A 21,899-nucleotide genomic window follows, 5' to 3' on the forward strand; every position below is an offset into this window, starting at 1 on the left:
CTGCGCCGGCATGTCGGCCTGGGGTCGGGGAGCTTCTCGGCGGTGACCTGGGGGTAGCTTTTTCTTATCCCCGTTATCAGAGACTCCCCCACCATGCCCACTGAGCACATCCCTCAGTGCCACATCCACACGGTTCTTGAGCACCTCCAGGGACGGTGACTGCACCACCTCCCTGGGCAGCCTGTGCCACTGCATCACTGCTCTTTCTCAGAAGAAATTCTTCCTCATATCCAACCTGAACCTCCCCTGGTGCAACTTAACTCCCATCCCAACACTGTTACCTGGGAGCAGAGGCCGACCCCCACCTCACCACATCTCCTTTCAGGCAGCTATAAAGAGCGATCATGTCGCCCCTGAGCCTCCTCTTCTCCAGACTGAACAATCCCAGCTCCCTCAGCCGCTCCCCGTAAAATTCGTGCTTCAGACCCCTCACAGCTTTGCTACCCTTCTCTGAATGCACTCCAGGGCCTCGATGTCTTTCTTGCAGCAAGGGCTCAAAACAGCACAGCACTCAGCAGTGCGGAGAACAGAGGGACGATCACCTCCCTGCTCCTGGTGGCTGCACTATTTCTGGTAAGTAAGCCAGGATGCTGTAGGCCTTCTTGGCCACCTGTGCACACTGCTGGCTTATGTGCAGCTATCTGCTCACTAACACCCCAGATCCTACAGCTTTCCAGCCACTCTGACCCAAGCCTGTAGCATTGCCTGGGGTTGCTGTGACCAGTGTGCAGGACCCAGCACTTTGTTTTGTTGAATTTCAACCCATGGACCTTTCTAACCTCAGGCAGATCAACACTTCTTCCAAACTGGTGTCGTCTGCAAACTTACTGAGGGTACACTCAATCCTCTTGTCCAGATCAATAAAAACATTAAACAGAGCAGGCCCCAATACTGACACTGTGTGTCTGCAACAGGCACAGCAGACCTTCCTTGTGCTCAGCATTGGTGGAGGCATGGGATATCTGCTTTTATGGGCTTGATACCGAGGAAGTGTAAACTGCTAGGGTCAAGAAATGCTAATGGGAGATCAGATGTGTCAGTAGAACTGGCTTTAGATGCATCAGCCAGGACATCCTCTTGGCTGTGTGAAGGGCAGCGTGGCTGCCATGCTGCATTCCCCCCATGCTCAGCATTGGGTACCTGTGAGAGCATGGAACTATGTTGTATGAAACCAAAACTTCTCTGGAAAAAACAGATTCAGCAACATTCCACTCAAGCATCTCGGAGTCAAAACAAAGCTTTGAAACTCAAATTGACATGTTTTCCTGCAAATGGCCTGGAAGATTTTCACTGCAATGGTTCTTTGAGTGTTTTGGATATATGTGTGTTTGCCTTTGAATAGGTGTGTTAATTTATCAGTTGACTTTATCTGTATGGCACTTTTCTTATTATTAACTTGGGAGTGACTCAAGATTTGTGCGTCTCACCCCTGATTAGTTGTATAAGTGTTTTTAAACCTTCTGCAACACCCTTCTGCTCTATCAAATCTTCTGACAGCCTGCTTTGCTGATTTAGACTAACCTCTCTGCCCGCAATGTAGCAGCGATCCCAGGGATTTAAATGGGAGAAAGTCTGAGCTGAGAAATGCTTTAAAGTGTACTTTCTTTATGAGCACCCAAAGCAGGATTGCTTGAAATCCCCAGGCTATGAAGTATGGCCATGAAGTATTTGTTGTGTAGTCTTGTGGTGATTGTTTCTGAATGCGAATCGCTTGCACCTGGATGCTTCTTTCAAAACAGCCATGTACAAAATTAATTCCACAAAATGCAGTGTGAATCAGTATGGAAGAGGAAAGTTATATTTATTTTAAACAAATTTGATTTCAGTCACCTACACATTCTGTTCTAGCTGCAGTAGATGCACTCCCACACCGCGTACTCAGAAACATCAAGGTGGATGTCTGAGTAACCCAGCCAGTATGCAACATGCAACACTAAGAACGTGGTGCTGGCTATCATGTCCTCACTGCATCTCTGCAGTCCCCTGTGTTTTTCAGTGATGAGCAGTTTTGTGGATGTAGCTCTTACACATTCTGTACAATTCAAGCAGTTTTACTTTTTCTCTGGAATATTGATTAGTGTGGCATAGGTAATTGTTGATGTCCATTCCTTGTGTTTGCAGGATCTGGGTACAACCTGTTCTCTTGTCAGGATAACAAGGAAAAGGACTGAACATGTGGCGTGGTGCAATTTTTTGCCCTTCTCCTATTACCAGAGTGCAGGCTTTCTGGTCCTGCTGCGGACAGCTTTGTACCGCAGATCTCAAAGAAGTGAAGTCTGCAGGTCGGTCCACCAGCGATTTGCCTTCGGCAGCCACTGGGTGGCAGTGCTTCCTCTGCCTTGCTGCTCTTAGAGGATGCCAACGCCTCGAGATGCCCCATGGCTCAGGCGTTCCCATCTAGCAAAGAGCTGTCTAAAATATTAAGTATTTCCAGGGCTCGTGCAGCAAGCAGGGCTTTGCTGGAAGCTGAGTTTCTTTTTTTATTTATTTTTATTTTTATTTTTTTAAGTGATTCGAATTGGGGAAGATCTAATTCAGCAGTTCTGGAAGTTTGTTTTTATAGATAGATTTTATGGAAAACAAAGACCTACCATAAAAATCTGTAGCTCACCGTTTCCAGGACTTTGGCTTCCCATCTTCCTATAGCCCACAGGTTTATGTCTTTTATGTCTCAGCAGATAATAATTTTACAGGACAACGGAAGGGTCAAGCTTCAGGTACCATAAGGCTGATTGTTGTAAATGCATGTGCTTACTAAATTGCCCTTTGCTGGAATTTTAGAGGCAAAGAATAGAACAGAATGAGGGGATGAACACATTTCCAAGAGAAAACAAAAGACAGAAAACAAAAAAACCCAAACGTCCCGATTGCTGTGAAATCTGCATCAATTTAAAAGGATTTCCTTCTAAGGGAGATCACATGAGTGTGAGCTCTTTGAGAGCAGGTAGTCTGAAGAAAGTCTCCAGAACCATGTGCCAGAGCAACCACTGTGATACTGGATGTGTCTTCATGAGGAAAGAGTGAGAACAAGAGCATACAGTCTGCTCTGCAGATGGGTTGTGAGTTTAGTTCCTGGGTTGTGACTTTAGTTCACTAAAAATTATTGCATCTTATTCTTTTAATGCCTACCTCCTGATGCAGACAGAAGCAGTGATGTTTATGCTGTGACACCAAACAGTGGCCTTTCTCCTCCACTCTTACCCTTCCTCACCAAAACACTGGAAGTTCAGGGAAACCCAGTCCTAGAGTTTTTTGTTTGAAGTTTCCCTGCATCACCCATTATATTTAGCTCTAAATTCTAGCCTGCCTATGACAACTAATATTGCCAAAACTTTTGGTTATTCAGTTTTGAGAAGAAAATTGTTGAATCGTTGGGCCTGTCTGTGGTGAATGAGATATAATCAGATGTCTGGGATGGCGAGAAATATCAGTTAGACGTATGCATTAACTGTGTTTACAGGTGCAATATCAGAGTTGTTGGTCTATCATCTTGCTCTCAGGCAAAACACAAGGCAGTTTCTATTTTTTATTAGCTTCTCCATTACCTGCTCTCAGTAAACAGATTGTTGGCTTTTTTGGATAGACATTTGTGCATATCTTCACCTTCCACTCAATGTAGTTACCCAGCCTGATTTTTGGAGTATGCTGCACCTAATAAATGTGCAGCTGCCATAGCTACTGTAACTATACAAATACAAAGAAAAGCTCCTCAGCTTTTAAGGAGCAGCAGGAGGCAGGTAATAAACCAAAGCTTTGCTCCTTGCACACAAAGCAGGTGAAAATAAAAACACCAGGCTTCCCTGCAGGCTTTGTTCTTATGAGCAGGTACTTCAAGAACTGCAACATAGCTGCTGCTTCTGGGAGCAGTCAGAGAGTAAGAAAGAGCAAGGCAAAATGCTACTGCTCATGAGAGAGCCTTCTCTAATAAATCCAGCTATAATTAAGCTGGTGATAACGGGATCTTAAAATAACAGCGCATTCATTTTTGGAAATATTTATTTTCCTACTTGCCTTCTTCCATTTTCAGGCTCTTCTCCCTTGTTCTTTTCTCTCTGCTGGTTCAAGAAAACCACCTCCAATACATCCACCAGTGTGAAGCTGTTCACCAAAGATTTTGCAGCTTTCCTGAGCACTTAGCTTTACTCGTATTGATGCACTGTCATGTATGCATCCTAATTCTCCACTCCAATGTTTTTAAAGAACCCCTTATATAATAGAACTCCTGGAAATTCACTTCTTTTTAACATGCTGGGTAAATTATATTCTCAAATGTAGCAGCTTATTCTTTTTCTGTCTGCTCCCAGTAAGAGATCTGATTTCTGCTCACTGAATTCTCTGGCAAGTAGTCAGTTGGCTATAATGAAGGTAAAATTGGGTCCAAGAGTGTTAAATCAGATCTTCTCCAGCACAGAAAAGCATACCCAGTCTTTCAGCCATATCACTCTATTTGCAAACACCAGGAAGTCTTTTTTTTTTCTTTCCTTCTCTCTGAGCTGTGAAACATGATATGAAATGGCTGCTAACAACTGTTTGAATTCTAGTAGATGGGGGCTAAAATTCAGCCAGCAGCTTGCTGCAAACCCAATATGTTCTGGTCGACACATAGACCAAGAACTGCAGCCTCTGTATCTGAATAGCAAGAACATTTGTGTGATCACCAAGAAAGTTAGTGTTATTGGTTTGTTGGAAGAGATTTTCTTTCTTTGTTTTGTGATTCAGAGCTTACTGCCCCTTACTTTGCTTGTCTCTGAAATTCAAAGTGCTAGTCACTCTTTAAAGTACAGTAATTTTAATTTGCTATAAAATTATTCTGAAGCTACAGCTGCATTTTCATTCACACTTGTAGTGTTCACCTAGTATATTTAAAAATGTTTGGGGCTTTGGGCCAAGTTTTACTATAAACCATAATAAATAGTTGCCTGACTTACGTGGGTATCTTCCTTCAGCAATCTGTTTCTTGCTCTCAGATTGGCCTTTGCAGCTGACATACCTGCTTCTTTTCCTGCCAGCATTTTATATTTTCCAGCTGAAGCAAGTCATACCATGGTTCAGCAGTCTACCAGCGTTGTGACTCCTCAACACTATTTCCAGTCAAGTATTTTCAAGTTTCTTTGACCTCTGCCTTCCCAGCTCACCTGCTTTAAGAAAGCATGCTTATTGTCTAGCTTACAGAGTACTCTAGCATTAGAAATTCCTAACTTGTGTTTTTAAAATGGCGAGTAAGACTATGACAGCATACTCATACAAAGCCAACAACTGGCTTTGACTCACTGCTTGCTTTGCCCAGCTTGCTTATCTATTGACTTCAGTAAGGCTGCTAGTATTCACTAGCCTCAGCAAGAAAGTACATGCAGCTCCATCTTAAAGAGGTACTTCTTTTCATAATCCTTGCTGGCTGCAGTTCACCTCTGCTCTCCCCACACCCCTCACGATTTCCTGTTTTCTGTAGCCTCCCTCCTATTTGCGCCCTGCATAAGGCATAACTGGAGAGGAGAGAAATCGAGAAGAGATTACCAGTTCTGATAAAGCCAGAGGACTACTATCCACTCCTACTTTTTCAAGTTAGGTCACAGGAGGCTGCAATGAGGAAATCAGAAAATATTGAAAGAGACTGTTTCCCTTGGCAGGATGTTGGAGGGACCAGGAGTACAGATATTGTTCTTCTTGATCCTCCCACCTGGTGACTGGGACCTGGGTAGAAGGAGAGAACAGATCAGTTGAAGGAATGTCACACTGGTGACTGGTGTCACACTTGGGGTTTTGGCTGCGATGATCCTGGATGCACTTTTGATAAACCAGGCATGTTAGTGTTGGATGGGATGCAAATGACCTGGATGGGCAGGAATGTTCTGGCAGCAAGTTGGCTGGACTGACTAGCAGAGATTTAAACTAGATTCAGTGGGGGAGAGGGATGTACTTCTGAGTGATGGAGAAGAGCTAAGGAACACCATCACTTTGGGAAGCAGCAGGGGGAAACCTCAGATTTGTCCCAGAGGAATTTGGGAGCACTCCTCTTAGAAGGTGTCACAGCTCATAATCCAGCTGAAGTGCCTCTACACCAGTGCATGCAGCATGGAAGATAAGCAGGAGGGGATGGAAACCATGGTGTAATTAGAAAACTATGACCTAATTGGTATCACAGAAACATGGCAGGATGAATCACACAACTGGAATATTATGACTGAGGTTTACAAACTTTATAGAAGGGATGGGCAGGGCAGCAGAGGCGGGGTGTTGCCCTCTATGTTAAGAAGTGTTTACATTGTGAAGAGCTGCCTTTAAAAAAAAAAAGCCATGAACAGGTTGAGAGTTCGTGGATTAAAATTAAGAACCAGACCAATAAAGGACACCTAGTGGTCAGGGTCTGCTATAGGCCACCTGATCAAGGGGAGCCTGTAGATGGCGCTCTGGGCTGCAGCAACTACGCTCGGACTGAGTTTGTGATCTCGAGAAAAAAGGATCTGTCGAAGAGCAGTCGGGATCCTGAATTTCACGAAAGTGAACTTACAGACATTTAAGGAATTCTGGATGAGATCCCCTGGGAAACTGTCCTTAAGGGCATAGGAATGGAACAGAACTGGCAGCTCTTCCAGTCTGAGAGCACAAGAGCTCTCCGTCCCCAGACAAGAAATCAAGCAGAGAAGGCAGGAAATCAACAGGAACAAGGACCTTCTGGTTAAACCAAGGGAGAAGAAGGAAATGTACAGGCAGTGGAAGCAGGAATGGTGAATGGTTGGCCTGGGAAGAATACAGGGATGCTGTCCAGCTTTGCAGAGATGAGATCAGGAAAGACAAGGTGCACATGCAATTGAACTTGAAAAGAGATGTGAAAATAGCCAGAGGGGGTTCTACAAGTACATTGGTCAGCAGAGACAGGCAAATAAGAGTATACCCCTTCTCATAAATGAGAAAGAAGAACTGGCTTCAACAAACATGGAGAAGGTTGAAGTACCCAGTAAATTCTTTACCTCAGTCTTCACTGGCAGTCAGTTCATGAACCTCTAGGCAGGATTTTGGGGCAGAAAATCCTTCCCACTGTAAGAAAAGAGCAACTCTGAGACCTTCTGAGGATGAACATGTACAAGTCTATGGATCTGGATGACATGTAACCCAGAGTCCTGAAGGAACTGGTTGATGTGGTTGCCAAGCTACTCTCCATCATATTTGAAAGGTCATGACTGACAGACGAAGTCCCCAGTGACTGAAAAAAGGGAAACATTGCTCCTATTTTTAAGAAAGGGAGAAAGGAAGACCTGGGGAGCTAACGGCTTGGAAGACTCATCCATATATCTGAGAAGATCGTGGAACAGGTCCTCCTGGAAGCTATATGAAGATACATACAAGATGAGAAGGTAGTCCATGACAGCCAGCCTGACTTCAGCAAGGGCAAATCTTTTCTGACTAATCTGGTGCTCTTCTATGATGGAGTGATGGTGTTGGTGGACAAAGGATGGGCAACTGATGTCAGCTACTTAGACTTGTGCAAGGCATTTGGCACAGGTCCACACCACATCCTTATCTCTACATGATATGGATTTGAAGGCTGGACTGTTTGGTGGATAAAGAATTGGTTGGATGATCACAAGCAGAGGGTTGTGGTCAGTGGCTCTCTGTATTCTTTAAAAAGGCCATGTAGGATGCCAATCTGTTTTGCTGTCACTTGGTTGCTTTTAATTAATCTATGTCTCTTTTAAATTTGGGGATATCAAGTGGAGTGAAATAGTTCGCGTAACGTCTTTGGATAATAATACTTTGAAGAACAACAGAAAGCAAACTATGAGGAAAATGCTTCCTACAGGACTTGCATGTTCTGGAGTGATGGTGTTTGCATAGTGCAGCCCTGAACCATTTAGAGATTCTGCTAATATATGTATCCACTGCCTGACCAATACACTGACTGAAAAACAGTATTATCACAGCTGACTTTGGTCAGAATCTGAGTAGTGAAAGAAGAACGAGAGTGAGGTGGTGGGTAGGAATCACAGCTCTAGCATGCAGCAAATGGTTAGTGTTGGCAACCGCGCTCCAACTCTGAGATAGGAAAAAGTCTTACAGCTCCTCATAGGCCATGCTTTAGTTGTGAAACCATCTGATGGCAAAATTACAGTAGGAAGTACCATTGGGGGTTTTACATCAGATAACAAATGTGCCTTTGTAAGGAAATACCACAGAACCAGTCATGCAAGAGCAAGAGGGAAATGGAACGGGTGTCTGCAAAGGCAGGGAGGGCCCAGCACGAGTCAGAAGGCAAAAGAAAAGCGTCTTCTTTGCACCAGAGAGTGAGGCACAATCTCCGTCCTTGTGCTCTTTAAAAACAAGGACAGTTTTCGCCGTGTACAAGAGCAGAATTGGCTATTTCAAAACATGGAGCAAAGCACAGACTAGACCCATTTTCCACCATGTGCTATGGCTCAGCTGGCATAACAGCAATGTACAAAGAAAACATATTTTTTTCCTTCAATAAAAAGCATAATTCTGCTATGCTTCCATTTTAAACTAATTGTACATTGGAGTACAAAGCAGATAATTTTGAAGACAGATTTTTCATTCCCAGGCTGGAGATGATTCCATTTTCCAGCTGCTGGAAAACATCGTTAGCTGATCCTGTAATGGAGTCTCATGTAAGAACTGCCTCATTACCATCAAGTGTTGCCAGCTCTTAGTTTTGCGTTCTGCTTCATAAATTCCAAAAAGCAGCTCAATGTGTTTAGGAACTATTTCCCTGTTTTAAAAGGAACCTGAATCTATTCCAGGACCCAAGCCAGTTCCCTTACAGTTTAAATGAAGACAGATTGCCATGAGCTTATTTCAAAAAATGAAGAAGTTTTTGCAAAACAATTTCTTGTTCTCTTTTTTTTTTTTTTTTTTAAGAAACAAAAAGTTGTGCTTTTTGTGTCTTTGAAGAGCAGGGAATAAGCCCAGCAAAACTGGACCATTATATGTGCCTGTTAGTCAAGTATTAACATCATATTTTTTTCCCTAGGCAGAAAGCAGTAAGGAGTCAGAAGCCATTCTTCCTGATTCTACATACCAGCAGGGTTCAACTCACTCCAAATCAAAGTGGAGTTGCTGAGGAGGTACTAATTATGAGGTCTGTAGGATTTCTCCCTTCAGTTGTTAATTTGATTATAATCTAAGACAGTGTTAATCAGCTTAGGTCAGCTCTGTGTCACCTGACTTTTGTAAAACAAGAGAAATCTCTTCTAAATCATGATTGCTACTTGGTATGTTTATAGCAGTTTTTCACTTTTATAGGCAGCCTATAATACCGAATAAGAAAAGGAGGCAATTTTCTTCTCTTACCTAGAAAGACAGAGCAATGCAACAGATTTGTACTGTTATTCACATTGCATATGTCCCTAAGAAATACTAGAATGAAATTTTCTCGGGGCTGCAAGAGTACTTCACAAAACAAGCTCACCAAGGAGAACATCAATCACCAACTGTGCACCTTCCAAATATCTGGGCAATTTGCCTGAGCAACACAGGATCCTTGGTCTTAGCAGACAATTACATGCGTGTTGAATTTCACCTACAGTTTTTTGCTTTTTTCTGAAAGGAAAAGGAAAGTAGAAAAAAAACCAAACACGTATTTTGCAGTTGGCTGTTGATCATTTTCTATGAAAAACTGGCAGCTTCCATCATGTCTGGCCAGATGTAAATGGATGAAAGGGTCAGCTAGAAAATGGCCACAGATGTGATAATATATGTACATAAATTAAAACAAGGAGAGCTTCCATTAATTTACTCCTATGATTTTGACTTTGAGAAAGGAAGCAGAATCAGAGGGCAGTATCCCAAGGCAAACAACCAACATTGGAACAGTTCAAAGATGCAAGAAGATGTGTGTTTATTCTGTTCAAGGGGAAATATGCAGCTGTAATCCTAATTAAAAAAAAAAAGAAAAAAGATTTCCTAGGGTGGTTTTCTTCTAAATCTATTCAAAAGAACATTTTAAAATGCTGTGACCTCTTTTCATCATTATTTTCTGAACCCAAAATGCAATTTAGCTTGTTGTGTCCTGACTAGAAATAGTGTACATGCACCATGCTGAACTTCCAAATGTAGGTATGTAAAAAATATCTCTGTTGGACCCTATTTGCCCATCTCTTCCTGTTCCCCTGAGTTAAAACACTGGGCTTTGGTCACTTTTTCCTCAGAAAATATGTTAACAATCATCATTTTTCATTGTGAGAAGGGCTAAAAAATTTATCACCTCAACATCCTCACCTTATATTGCACCATTGTACTTTGCAGAACGGAGTCTGCAGAAGGAAAAATTTTAGCTGCCTGAAGTCCTATTTATACTGCCAGTTCTCATTTCACAAATCTGTTTTTAAATCAGAGATTTAAATTAATCACTCTCAAACTAATCAGTGAATCAGTTCCAAATCTGGCAGCCAGTCCATGTTGATACAGGATTTTCTGCATGTATGTATTCCCAAATTTTGTTTGCACGGTATTTTATTGCAAATACAAAAAGTAAATGGATTTGTCAATTATGAATGGATTTGTCAATTATGAATGAAATCAAATGAAGATGAATGAAATCAAATCAGACTGGGGGAGAAAAATGATGTGTACTCCCAACAACCTGTCAGTAGGGCCTGAACTAGCAGGGAATTGACATCCAGTACTTATGTGCTAGATCTTCTTATAAATAATAAATCACTTTTTCTTTCTGCAAGCAACACGCACTTTGTTCACCGTTTGAAATTCTTTACATTATTAACAGCTTGTTAGGAATTTTAGAAGCTGAGATAAAGAAAATACTCGGGAGATCCTACATAGTTTATATTCAGATTTCATACTTGCCTTTTGTACACCCGCCTTCCTACTTTACAAGATATTTTTCATAATTTTGTAAGAGGGAGGAAAGTCTGGGAACTTCTCTGTGGCATTTGGATGCTGTAACTATTCTGGAACACAATTTGAGTAACACACACCATTTTTGTAAACCATTACATTGTACACATTGAGGGTGGCCAAGTTTTCAGTATTGTTTTCGGTTTAGTTTCTTTTGCCTGTCAAAACTAGCAAGGGCAGGTTATGTATATATAAAAACAGGTTTAGGAATTTGTGATTGCAGCATCTTCTAGTTGAGAGGCCGTGTGCAGGGAGACTCTTGCTTCTTCATAGAAGAAGACTTTGATGTTTGTGGAGGGAGCGGTGAGAAGGGCAGCAGGACACTGACGATGCAGTGAAAGGAAGATGGTACAGACAAGTGGGGAAGCTGTGTAATATTTCAGTCTTCAGGACTCTTTTCCAGAGATAAGATCTGTATGTGCTTTGCAGGGAGTTTAGGTCTGGTGTGGAAATGGAGAGGAAAGAAGGCTGGAATTTGTGTTTTTACTCAAGTACTGTTTTCTGTTCAGTTCATTACACTTTTACAGCTTCTGGAACTGACGTGCCAAGGTGTATATTTCTTCTTGGGAGCAATCCAGCAGAACACAGGTCCTAAAAGAAGCTGTGAAGAAACAAGGGAATATAACAAACAGCTTAACAAACACAGCTGGTTCCTCAGTGATTGGAGAGTGGAGTAGAGAATAACCCTCTCATCCACTGCAGAAAGTATGACACAGAAATCTGTCTTTATAGCACAAGCTTGTTTCTATCCTCAACTTAATTTAAAAACTTCTTGCTATGATTTAGCCAGCAAGCTGAGGCCATTATCTGAGTAAGGAAGTGGTCCTGTAAGAGCTGCACTGAGCAATTGAGAAATGGGCCTACATGTTTGCTCCAAAAGACTGGAGGAAGGAAGGAAATTCCTGCGGAGGAAGGAAATTCCATATTGTCATTGGAAGAGTTTAGTCAGTGAGAAAAGGAACATGTAAAACATACCATAACAGAGGAAAACTCTGAGGTTCATGAAGCACAAAACAAAACCTAGGTGCTGTACCTCTTCCTTCCATTCCTTCACATTATCTGAAATAAACCAAATTGGAAATGTCACTAGTAATGATTTTTCTGCAAGAAAGCCTTACTACTAAGATCCCTTTTGTGAAATGTTGTCCTGGGCCAGTTGAGTATATCCAAGTCAAGAGTGAGCAGCACAGTGCTCTGATTTGAGAACGGGCAAGTGGGGAATAAAGGGGATTGCTGCAGCAGGTACAAAACTCAGCAGAAAAGGAATTGTGTTCAGGCACAGACCTTGCAAAGAGGACCATCCTGTTCTTGCACACCCCAGAAATCTCTACAGGAACAGCCAGGCTTTGCTTAGGTCTTGAAAGGTTTCAGCATAGGTTGCTGAAAGAAAGGATACTAATGAACTGTTCATTAGTTCTTTTCTAGAAGTAATTTATTCTTCTTTCTTTCTTCCAGTAGACATCTCTTCCTCTGTTTATGTGGCACAAAGATAACCTGCAGGGATAAATGGAAATTGAGTTTGTGCCCTTATTCCTAGAGTAATTTGAATTGATGTTATACTGCTGGTTAAAAAAAAAAGCTAGCCTACTTTCTGTGCATTTTTAATAATGACTTAGCCACTTCTTGTTTATTTTGGACTTTTTAATTATTTTTAAATTATTTTCTTATTTTCTATACCTTAATTCTCACATCCTTCTTATACAGAGATAATCACTTCACATAAATGAGACAGAAATTTCTTCCAATAGTGATTTGTAGCAGTGATTAAAAATTGAAAAGACAGATAGTCTGGTACATTAAGGAACTAATAATATCTGCAAGGCATCTCCTTCAGTGCTTTAACCTGTACTCTTCAATGCATGAGCTTTGTTTTTCTTATTGAAAGTCCTGCAGGAATGCCACATCTGCTCATCTGTGTGGGTAAAGCTCAGCAAATCTCAACATTAATTCAGTAGAATGCTCTGAACTGGTAGACAGCCAAGGCAATTAAACAGCTATCCTGATAAGGAGAGGCAAAGAAGTTTCTGAAAAGAATCACTGTGGCATAAAGTACCAACAAAGAAAGAAATATGGCAGTAAGGAGATTACTCACAGCATTTCATTTTTCTTTGGCATTTATTTCCTTATTAATGCTGGAATCTCTGTACATGATGGAAGTGAAGTTTGGCATTTCATGCTGATTTAAAAGCTTGCTAATACTAATCTCCCTGTGTCACTGAATGAATGCATCTCTGCTAAGTAGTCTCACTATCATTAAGTATAATTGCTCTAAATTAGCATCCAGGGAGATGCCCTGGTTAAAAAAAATCCGGGTTGAAAGGTTTGTACTGTAGCAGTAGTTGTTTGAATTGACACATGGTTTGGATTTTATGACATTGCTCTGAATAGTTACTTTGATTTTAGGTAAGACATTTTCCAAGAGTAAGAAGGTTACACACTGACTGCATCAGACTGAAAAATACCAGTGTATTTGAAAAATATCAATGCATTGCACAAGGTCAGTTTGCCATACAAATGCTTCAAACGATCCTCTGAAGAATATATGTTGGAAGAAGTTCTTTTCTTTTTGGGGCTGTTGCATTGAGCTTCTAATTATCCCACAGTGTAAGGCTAATATGATAATTCTGTAGGCTAGACATTTCTCATGTGGAATAAGGAATAATTTAAAATGGTCATTAGAAGCTGCATGATCTTGAAAATAGAAATTCTTTTCATTTTGTCCATAACATAGGTAATTGTGCTACAGTCTTCCTTACAATGTAGTGCTAATTTCTGGAGTTACTAGTTAAGGTAACAAGGAGGCATCTGCACCATATTGTGTTCTTGGTTACCTTTACACAGAAATATGCCAAAGAACAATTTCAGATAATCTGATGCTTGAGAGAATTTTCTCTATAATTAATCAGCATCTGAGGACATTAGCATGTTTGCTTAAGAAGGAATTTTTTTTTTATTACTTGAGGTTCACAAACGAAGGTTACACAGCATGAAGGTCAGCCTTTAGTTCAATGTGACAAGCCTTGTTTCAGAGGATTATTTTAAAAAATATTTTTTATATTCAATAATTTCCCTCCTAACCATACTTCATTACTAGCTGTTTTATTATCTTTCATCTCATGTCCAGCAAGCTAAACTGATAGAAAATTACTGTGCTTTTTGATATAAAAGGAAAAGAGAATGTCCTTAGCTCCCTGCAGAGAATCACTGCATGTCTAACATTTGCTTACCAGTTTTAGATTCCACTAGCACTGAAGCGCTTTTAAGTATTATTAATTCATATTCATGTGCACACAACAAGCAAATGTATTTTGAAACCATGCTGATATAATCTGTCTTTCACAGACTGCTCCAGTCAAAGCACCAGGACTGTGTTGGACAGGAAGGAAAAATGAATTCCAGGATGAGGAATCTCCACTGACCTTGCCCCTTCCCAGGCTCTACACAAGAACGTCACTGCTGATTTTGACAAGTCAGTAAAAAAAGGTGACGGACGCTGTCGGGTAATCAGACAGGATTGGCTGTATTCTCTGGAGTGTAAGGGATTTGGTTTCGTAGCACAAAATTGGTTCTAGAGATGACCATTTATGCTGCTCTTGCTACCTTGTTAAAGATTTCCCAAGGAACAGTACTACTGTGCAGCAAATTGCTTTTTTGCTGACAGTGCCTACCGCTTACATACCACACCTTAGTTTGCACTTCATGGCAGCGCCTAACTGCAGCACACGTATCCTTATGTGAGCCTGGCATACCAGATGGACATGTTGGCTCACTCTTAAGAGTTGAAGGAAGATTTTGTAATATTTTTCTTCACGTTTTCATGTGCCAATAACAGGAGCATGTGATCCCTAATTCCTGAGGTGCAGCGTTACTCCTCCTCCCACACCAAGCCTTTTCTGAACAGGTTTAGCCAGATGTGCAGCTGTAAAGTCATTTTTCTCTGTTATCTACAGAAAGATACCAGAATAACACTGCAAAAATTCCTTTCAGTTCCTTGTGGATAAATAAAGATCTGATCCAAAAGTTGCAAATGTGAAAGGATCATATCATAGTATCTCATAATGCCATATTATAAACAAATGCTAGTCCCTGAGTGATTTAGCTTTCTAGTACCACAATTTTTCTGTTGACTTTCAGAGCAGGGTTGAGTGAGGTCATTGATACTGTCTTAAGGACCACTGATTTTCAATGTTTCATTCTTTAATGTTTAGATTTTAATTATTCTTTGTTAATTCCTCTCTACAAATTAAAGTTCTTCTGCAGAGAAGAATGAGTGTGTGAAACATACATGGTTTTTATATTCTTTTATTTCATTTTCTTATAAATCTGCTAAATGAGTGAATCACAGGAGCCACACTCTGACCAACAGATTACTTGTCAGCAGAGCACTGGCTTGCTTTGAGCATTGCTTGTGGAAGATGCAGAATGTCCATCAGTGGAACCCTTTGTGATCAGAGCAAATATGACCAACATAAAGTTTAGGTCAGAACAATAGGCTATACCATTGCTTCTCAGACTTTTTTTATTGGAAGAAAAAGCCAAACTTTAAGAAGAGAAAAATATATCAGATTTTGCCATACCTTCTTCTCATATATGGAGACATCCTGTTTATATTCACTGACCATTATTTTTATTCACTTCTTTACTTATATTTGGCTCCATGTTCTGCTAATAGTTTTTTTTTTTTTTTTTAAATTGTTCAGCACATGTGTCATCTAAGATGTGATGAGCAAGTGGTAAAAAAAAAGCTTAAGAAGCACTGAAATGGGTAAGTTCTACAGAGCCTTTCTATCCATTTACTTTTTGGCTGATATGTATGTGTTTGCAAATAAATGTTACCAGGAGTCCTACTTGCACCATTTACTGCTGACTAGTAAGAGTGGGAATATGAGACCTTCTTCTGTGTTCCTCTGCTCCTCTGGCATGCAGTATAATAAGCTACCAGGACAAACACAAATGTTCATTGCTGCAGTCTGCAGCCCATTCATCCACATATCGTTCTTTCTATGACTTTTCATGTAGTTGTTATTTGTAGCGATTGTAAAAGCAGCAAATTTTGAGGCAAGGGAATTGTCTGTACGTTCTCACTTACTTTTACCTGTTTTATTTCTAATGAAAGGACCTGACTGACAGAATGACACATAATCTGTTTAAAGAGCGGACTGGATGGGTACTGCTTTGCAGCTAATACTTCGTGAGGTTTTTGTGAGCTCTGAGTCAATATGAATGTCAGCGTGGGGAATATATTTAATCTTTCTGCGTAGTTGTTTGTATCAGCCTTCTCCTCAGGCATTTATAAGCAGCTGATAAAGCTCTCAGTGGAACTTGCTGTGATGCATACTAAAACTGATTTGCTCAACCTGTCGCTTGTGTTATCTAGTAGAAGTTTAAGGCTTTAAGCTAGTCAGAAAATTTAGAATTCAAATTGTCCTTTGGCTGAAAAGGAGGTGATTGTCCCCCTCTATTCTGCCCTTGTGGGGCCCCACCTGGAGTACTGCATCTAAGTCTGGGGCCCCCAACTCAGGAAAGATGTTGAGCTTTTGCAGAGGGCCCAGAGGAGGACCACAGAGATGATCGGAGGGCTGGAGCACCTCTCCTGTGAAGACAGGCTGAAGGAACTGGGCTTGTTCAGCCTGGAAAAGAGAAGGCAGTGGGGAGACACCATAGAGGCCCTCCAATATTTAAGAACAGCTTATAAAGATGAGGAAAATAACTTTTTATATGTGGAAATATTGATGGGACAACGGGGAATGGTTTTAAATGAAAGGAGGGGAGATTTAAATTAGATGTCAAGAGGAAGGTTTTTACTGAGAGAGTGGTGAGATGCTGAAACAGGCTGCCCAGAGAGGCTGTGAATGTTCCATCCCTGGAGGCTGTCAAGGCCAAATTGGATGGGGCCATGGGCCATCTCACTGAGTACTCGATCTGTGGCTGGCAACCATGCCTGTGGCAGGGATGTTGGAACTTGGTGATCCTTGAGGTCCCTTCCAACACAAGCCCTTCTATTGTTCTATGGTTCTACAATTCTATGATTCTATGAAAGAGTATGTGAGCATTACCAGCTTTTGTTCACTGCAGCCATTTTAGAACTAAGGACAGCAACACTTCAGTTTTGAGCACTGCTTCTTGACTGGAAAAAAGACTAGAATTATAAGTGATGATTTTATGAGTGTTTTGTGACCTTGACAGTGGTAATACAGTGGTAACACAGTGGTAACAGTGTCTTTTTTGAACATGTGGCCCCATTAATAAATGGCATTTTATAGTATCCCGGTGTGAACCCTGGCATGACCTCATTGAAGGTACTTTGGATTCGTATCACTGGAAATTGTCCTCTGATATCCCTTGTTTGAACTTTCATGATATTTTTGAGATTCAGTACTGTGGTTATACAATGGTGCTGTAATGTCAGCTGTAGAAGCAGAAAAGGTGCAGCATATGCAGTGCTTTTGTGGAATGCCTATTTTGCCTTCTGGTGTTCCTTCAGATCCATCATAGATGAATCTAAGAATGGAGGCAAGACTTTGTTTTTGGTCTTTTTTGTGGAAACTGCATACATGAAAACTTATTCATATAAATGTACTTCGTCTGTGTTACCTCTGCATATACATTCATCACCAGACTAAATACATGACATAATTTTATATTGAGAGCAAGTAGCCAAAAGATGGAATTAAGCACATCCTATAATTTAATACCAGGTATTTTGAATAATTTATTTTAAATGTTTGATAATGGATGCAACTTACAACTATTTATTAGAGCATTAGAACACTGCAGTTTTGGATTAATGCAACCATTTTGTTTGATTACGGTGTGTTTATTTACCAGTGTGCACTGCTTCCATAGTGGCTGTAACAGACTGACTGGGTACTGGGCCTTAAAGAACGCCTCACCCTTAGCTGAGATTTGGTCTGTGTTTCCAGCTGCCTTGTCTTGTGAGAACTCCTTGCAAATGCATCAGGTAAATTCCACATGAATACTCTACCTGGCACACAGATATGGATATATTAAGGACTGTTTTCCTTTTCACCAGAAGTACTTACTTCTATCTCAGCAACCTTCTCCTCTCATACAGTGCATTATTTAATTTCCATTAACAGGCACTCTGTGTGCCCATTTAATCAAGAGAATGAAATAACAGTACTTTTGACTCAAATGGTGATACAGTATAAAAATAAATACAGATGTTTCTGATATTCAGGCTCCCTTCAGGTGGACAATTGAGAGTTTAGGCAAATGTTGTTTTCTTGCACTGTTAATAATTTTCTACTACGAGTATCGTAATACATCTATTTACTGAACCAAATTGTATTGACAGCAGGGAGCACAGTGCACTTTTTGTAATGTCAATCTGAAGATTGTTATTTAAAGCAGAATCAAAGGCTTATGAAGAAGATATGGACTTAGCTCCCATGAGGTGATAAGGGAAATTGCATTGAGACGACAGAGCAGAAGGTTAGCTTACTGCACTCTGCAGTGGAGAGATATGAGAAGCAAAAAGGAACATTAGTAAATCACAGGGTAATGTCATCATGTTATTTCATGGGATGCCCTGGAAAAATGAACAGAAGGAGAGCAGTGTTATGTCTTACACATGCACTGTAAGCATCCATGGTACGATAGAGTGATCCAGCTGCTGAAGATAGGCTCTAAACAGAAAAAACATGGGAAGGTGAGATGCCTTTTTAACTATGGTTAGGACAGCATTAACTCCATGAGAAACCTGCTTAATAAGTGTTCTCCTGAAAGCATGGAGCATACCTCTTTATACCCCCATCCAAATAATCGCAGCAGCTCAAGTGTATTCAGTAAGTTGACTGTTCCACACACAGGTAGTTTTTAAACAGATATTTCAATTTTAAAATAAAAAATTAAAAATTAAAAAAAAAAAAAAAAAAAAAGGAAAACAAGAGAATGTGGAGGCATGAGGAGAATGGAAATTTCCTCATTCATAACTGTTTCAAAGCCAGTAGAGCACCACTGGCATGAGCTGATGGCTATTGGGGAAAAGAGTGGCTTCACTTCCAAGACACTGGGGACTGCCTTACCTTGAAGTTTCTTGGAGAAACTAAAGGATGGGCTGGAAGTATGCTGCAAGCTAAGCCTTAAGCTGGGTCCTACAGCACATCTGCCCAGCTAGCTTTGGCAGCAAGCTCACCAGAAAGCTGAGTTTGAAAACTACTCTGTCAATCTAATGCATTCTGTCCAAAGAAAAAATATTCAAGGATGGGGCAAGTTTTCCTGCTCTTCAAAAGGCAATGTGACAGAGGTATAAGGGCACAGTATTGTAATCCCACATGAGAACATTCCCATTGCAGAGAAACGGGAAAATGTGCCTGCATTTTGGTACCAGCAGTAAATGATACTCTCTTGATATAGTTATCTGTCCAGTACTGCAGCATTACTTCTCAAATTTTCTGTGTAATGCATAGAGTGACTGAGCATTTCCCAGTTATATGCTGCACAAAGTAACCCAAGTGCATTATCAATACGATAATTTCATTCCAACCATACCTTAAATATTTTCTGACTGACAAATTGTGTTTCTTTATCATGAGAGCATAATTATGTTTGGAAAGAGTATATGTGCATAATCACTGTGTCATATTTATCATAATGAGTAGAAAGCTAACAGAATAACTTTCCCATAGAAAACAGAAGATTGCAATAGGAGTGCTGAGTCTTTTTGTGGTGATAAATGGTGCTGACTCTATGACTGCCCTTGTTTAGTCCCTGGTGGTATATCTTCACAATAACGTTTCTACTTACATTATGCCCTTTACTTTTGCTTTTATCTGCTCAGCATTTTGGCTGCCAGATTTTACAAAAACAAAGAGAACTGTATCATTTCTTTCCAAGAATCCTTTTATTTTATCTCTGAGTCTGAAATGTGATATTTGCATGTGTGGTAGTAGCAAAGTGTTCAAATCAACTGATACTCTATAGCAGTACCAGATCAAGGCCTGTTCTCAATCTCTCATAAGAATTCAGCAGTCATTTATCTACACAAATGTACATGTATATTTGCTTTTTCAAGGAACAATTGATTCGTTAAAAAAAAAAAAGTGATATGGAGGAAAGCTAAGTAGTGTAATTCACTGCACATGTTGTGGGTGCCAAGTGTGTATAAGGAATTCTAGAGGAATTACATCCATTTATGCAAGGAAAAATCATCTGGGCTGTTACATCTATGGTACCATCTCTGGTGCAAGAAATTATTGATCTGCAGATTGTTGGAAGCTGATGGAAGTTGGGAGACACTGTGCCTGTTCTGCTCAGTCAGCTCCTTGTGATGGCCATGGACAGAGAGATGAGAAGACTCAGTGAGTCCTCTTGCCCTGTTCACCCAGGATTGGGCTGGGGCTCTTAGGGCCCCAACCAACCTATATTGTAGCTGCAGGACGGCTGTAACCATGCCTGGCTGTGGACCCTGCTAATGGACACATCTGAAGCCATGCTGGGATAATGAAAAAGTGCACAACAGCAATCAACAGATTGTCCATCAGTATATGCAGAGTTCAGACTAATAGCACTGCATACTTTGCAGTTGGAATCTGTTCATTACATTTGCCTTGTGAGAAAGAAAATCTGTGTCCAGTTTTCTCTTCTTGACTTCCCTCTTTGAGAATTTAGTGGATAAGATTAAAAGGTATAATGTTAACAACTCTGTTGAGTGACTGTTTCTGTGCACAAAAATGTAATTCAAGTTTCATCAGCCTTTCCTGTCAATAAGTTTCAGTGCTGCTGGGAAAGGATTGTTTCTCTGTTACCTTCTGCCTGTGCAAGAATTGAACCACATCAAGGCTCAGAATGAGAAAGTACAAATAGCAAATGAATGAGGCAAACTGAATCCCTCAGTGAAGATCTTGTGCTAATAAAACTTTCAAGCAGTCAATATTGCATCTGCTCCATAACTTGGTTCACTTGTAATTTTTGTTTTAATAAAAAACATAATTCATTTCTTCAATATGCTGCAGTTCTGTTTACACCCTCTATATAATTACAAAGCTTTTTTCTATTCCACTTGCAAATTTGTAACATTTTTTCTGCCTCCTCATATTTGCACCTTCCTGGGCTTAACCTCAAAATCATTCTTTCTGGATGATGAACTTATTTCAGCTCTTTTATTTCCTTAAAAATAAAGTTCCGTTTTTGTATTCTTAAGTCATCATATTTGATTCATTTCTATTTTTACTAATTCTATTCATATTTTCTGCTGTGCTTATATCCTCCCCCTGTATTTTGGGTCAAAAGTATTATAAATAAATTGTCATTATTTCTCTGTCTGCCAGGATAACTGCTTATAATAGCCTGGTTTCTAATTCCTTAGAGTTGATTAAGGACTTATGCCCTGCAGCATACACTGTTGTGTCCCAGCCCGTACCATTTCTCATGAATGTCCCCATTATATGCTTGTGTGTCCAGTCTTTTTGTGCATCTGATTAGCATTTGACCTCTGAGATGACCTGTGGCAAAAATTCCACATTTTAATTACTTCCTATTTTATTCAAAAGAAAACTCAAAAAATTACTTCTTTCCTGTTTTTCAGATATCCCGTGACGTGGTTTTTCCCCTGCATGGAGTAAAAGCAAGGAAGGCTCACCCTTTCTTTGCTGTACCCTCTTTTGTACTGTCTTTTATTTCACTCTGTGTCTCTCTTCTGACTACTCTGAACAGTTCACAACTTTTCAAGTAAGAACTTCATACGAAAGCTTTTGTATTCGTGAGCATTGTCTGTCTCATATTTTTTGTGTTTCTGCAGCTCTTTTTTGTAAGATGATGATACATCTGGCTATGGGCACTCCTGGTTAGACACATCCTCAGGTTCTGAAATAAAAAATAAGACTGCAAATACCGCTCTGTCTCATTCTCTAGGCACACTTTTTTGATCATCCATTCATAATGTGTGCAATCTTCTCTGCTTGATGTCTTTAAAGTGGCTGCATATCATCTGCACTAGAGATCCAGGCTATCCAAACTGACAGATAATTCAATCCTAAAATATTTCTTAGGGCATGTAAAAAGCAGAAAGA

The 21,899-nt window shown here is 40.3% G+C and overlaps 1 long non-coding RNA gene across 1 annotated transcript; it reads left to right on the forward strand.

Moving 5' to 3' along the window:
- The first annotated feature begins 18 nt into the window (after positions 1-18).
- LOC125696423 (uncharacterized) lies at positions 19-21,668 on the forward strand. The gene is made up of 6 exons (XR_007378342.1): positions 19-573; positions 8,984-9,091; positions 14,209-14,335; positions 15,567-15,631; positions 17,695-17,827; positions 21,416-21,668. It is a non-coding gene; the product is annotated as an uncharacterized LOC125696423 (long non-coding RNA).
- The last annotated feature ends 231 nt before the right edge of the window (positions 21,669-21,899 follow it).

Source organism: Lagopus muta, chromosome 7 (genome assembly GCF_023343835.1).
Source record: "Lagopus muta isolate bLagMut1 chromosome 7, bLagMut1 primary, whole genome shotgun sequence".
NCBI lineage: Eukaryota > Metazoa > Chordata > Aves > Galliformes > Phasianidae > Lagopus > Lagopus muta.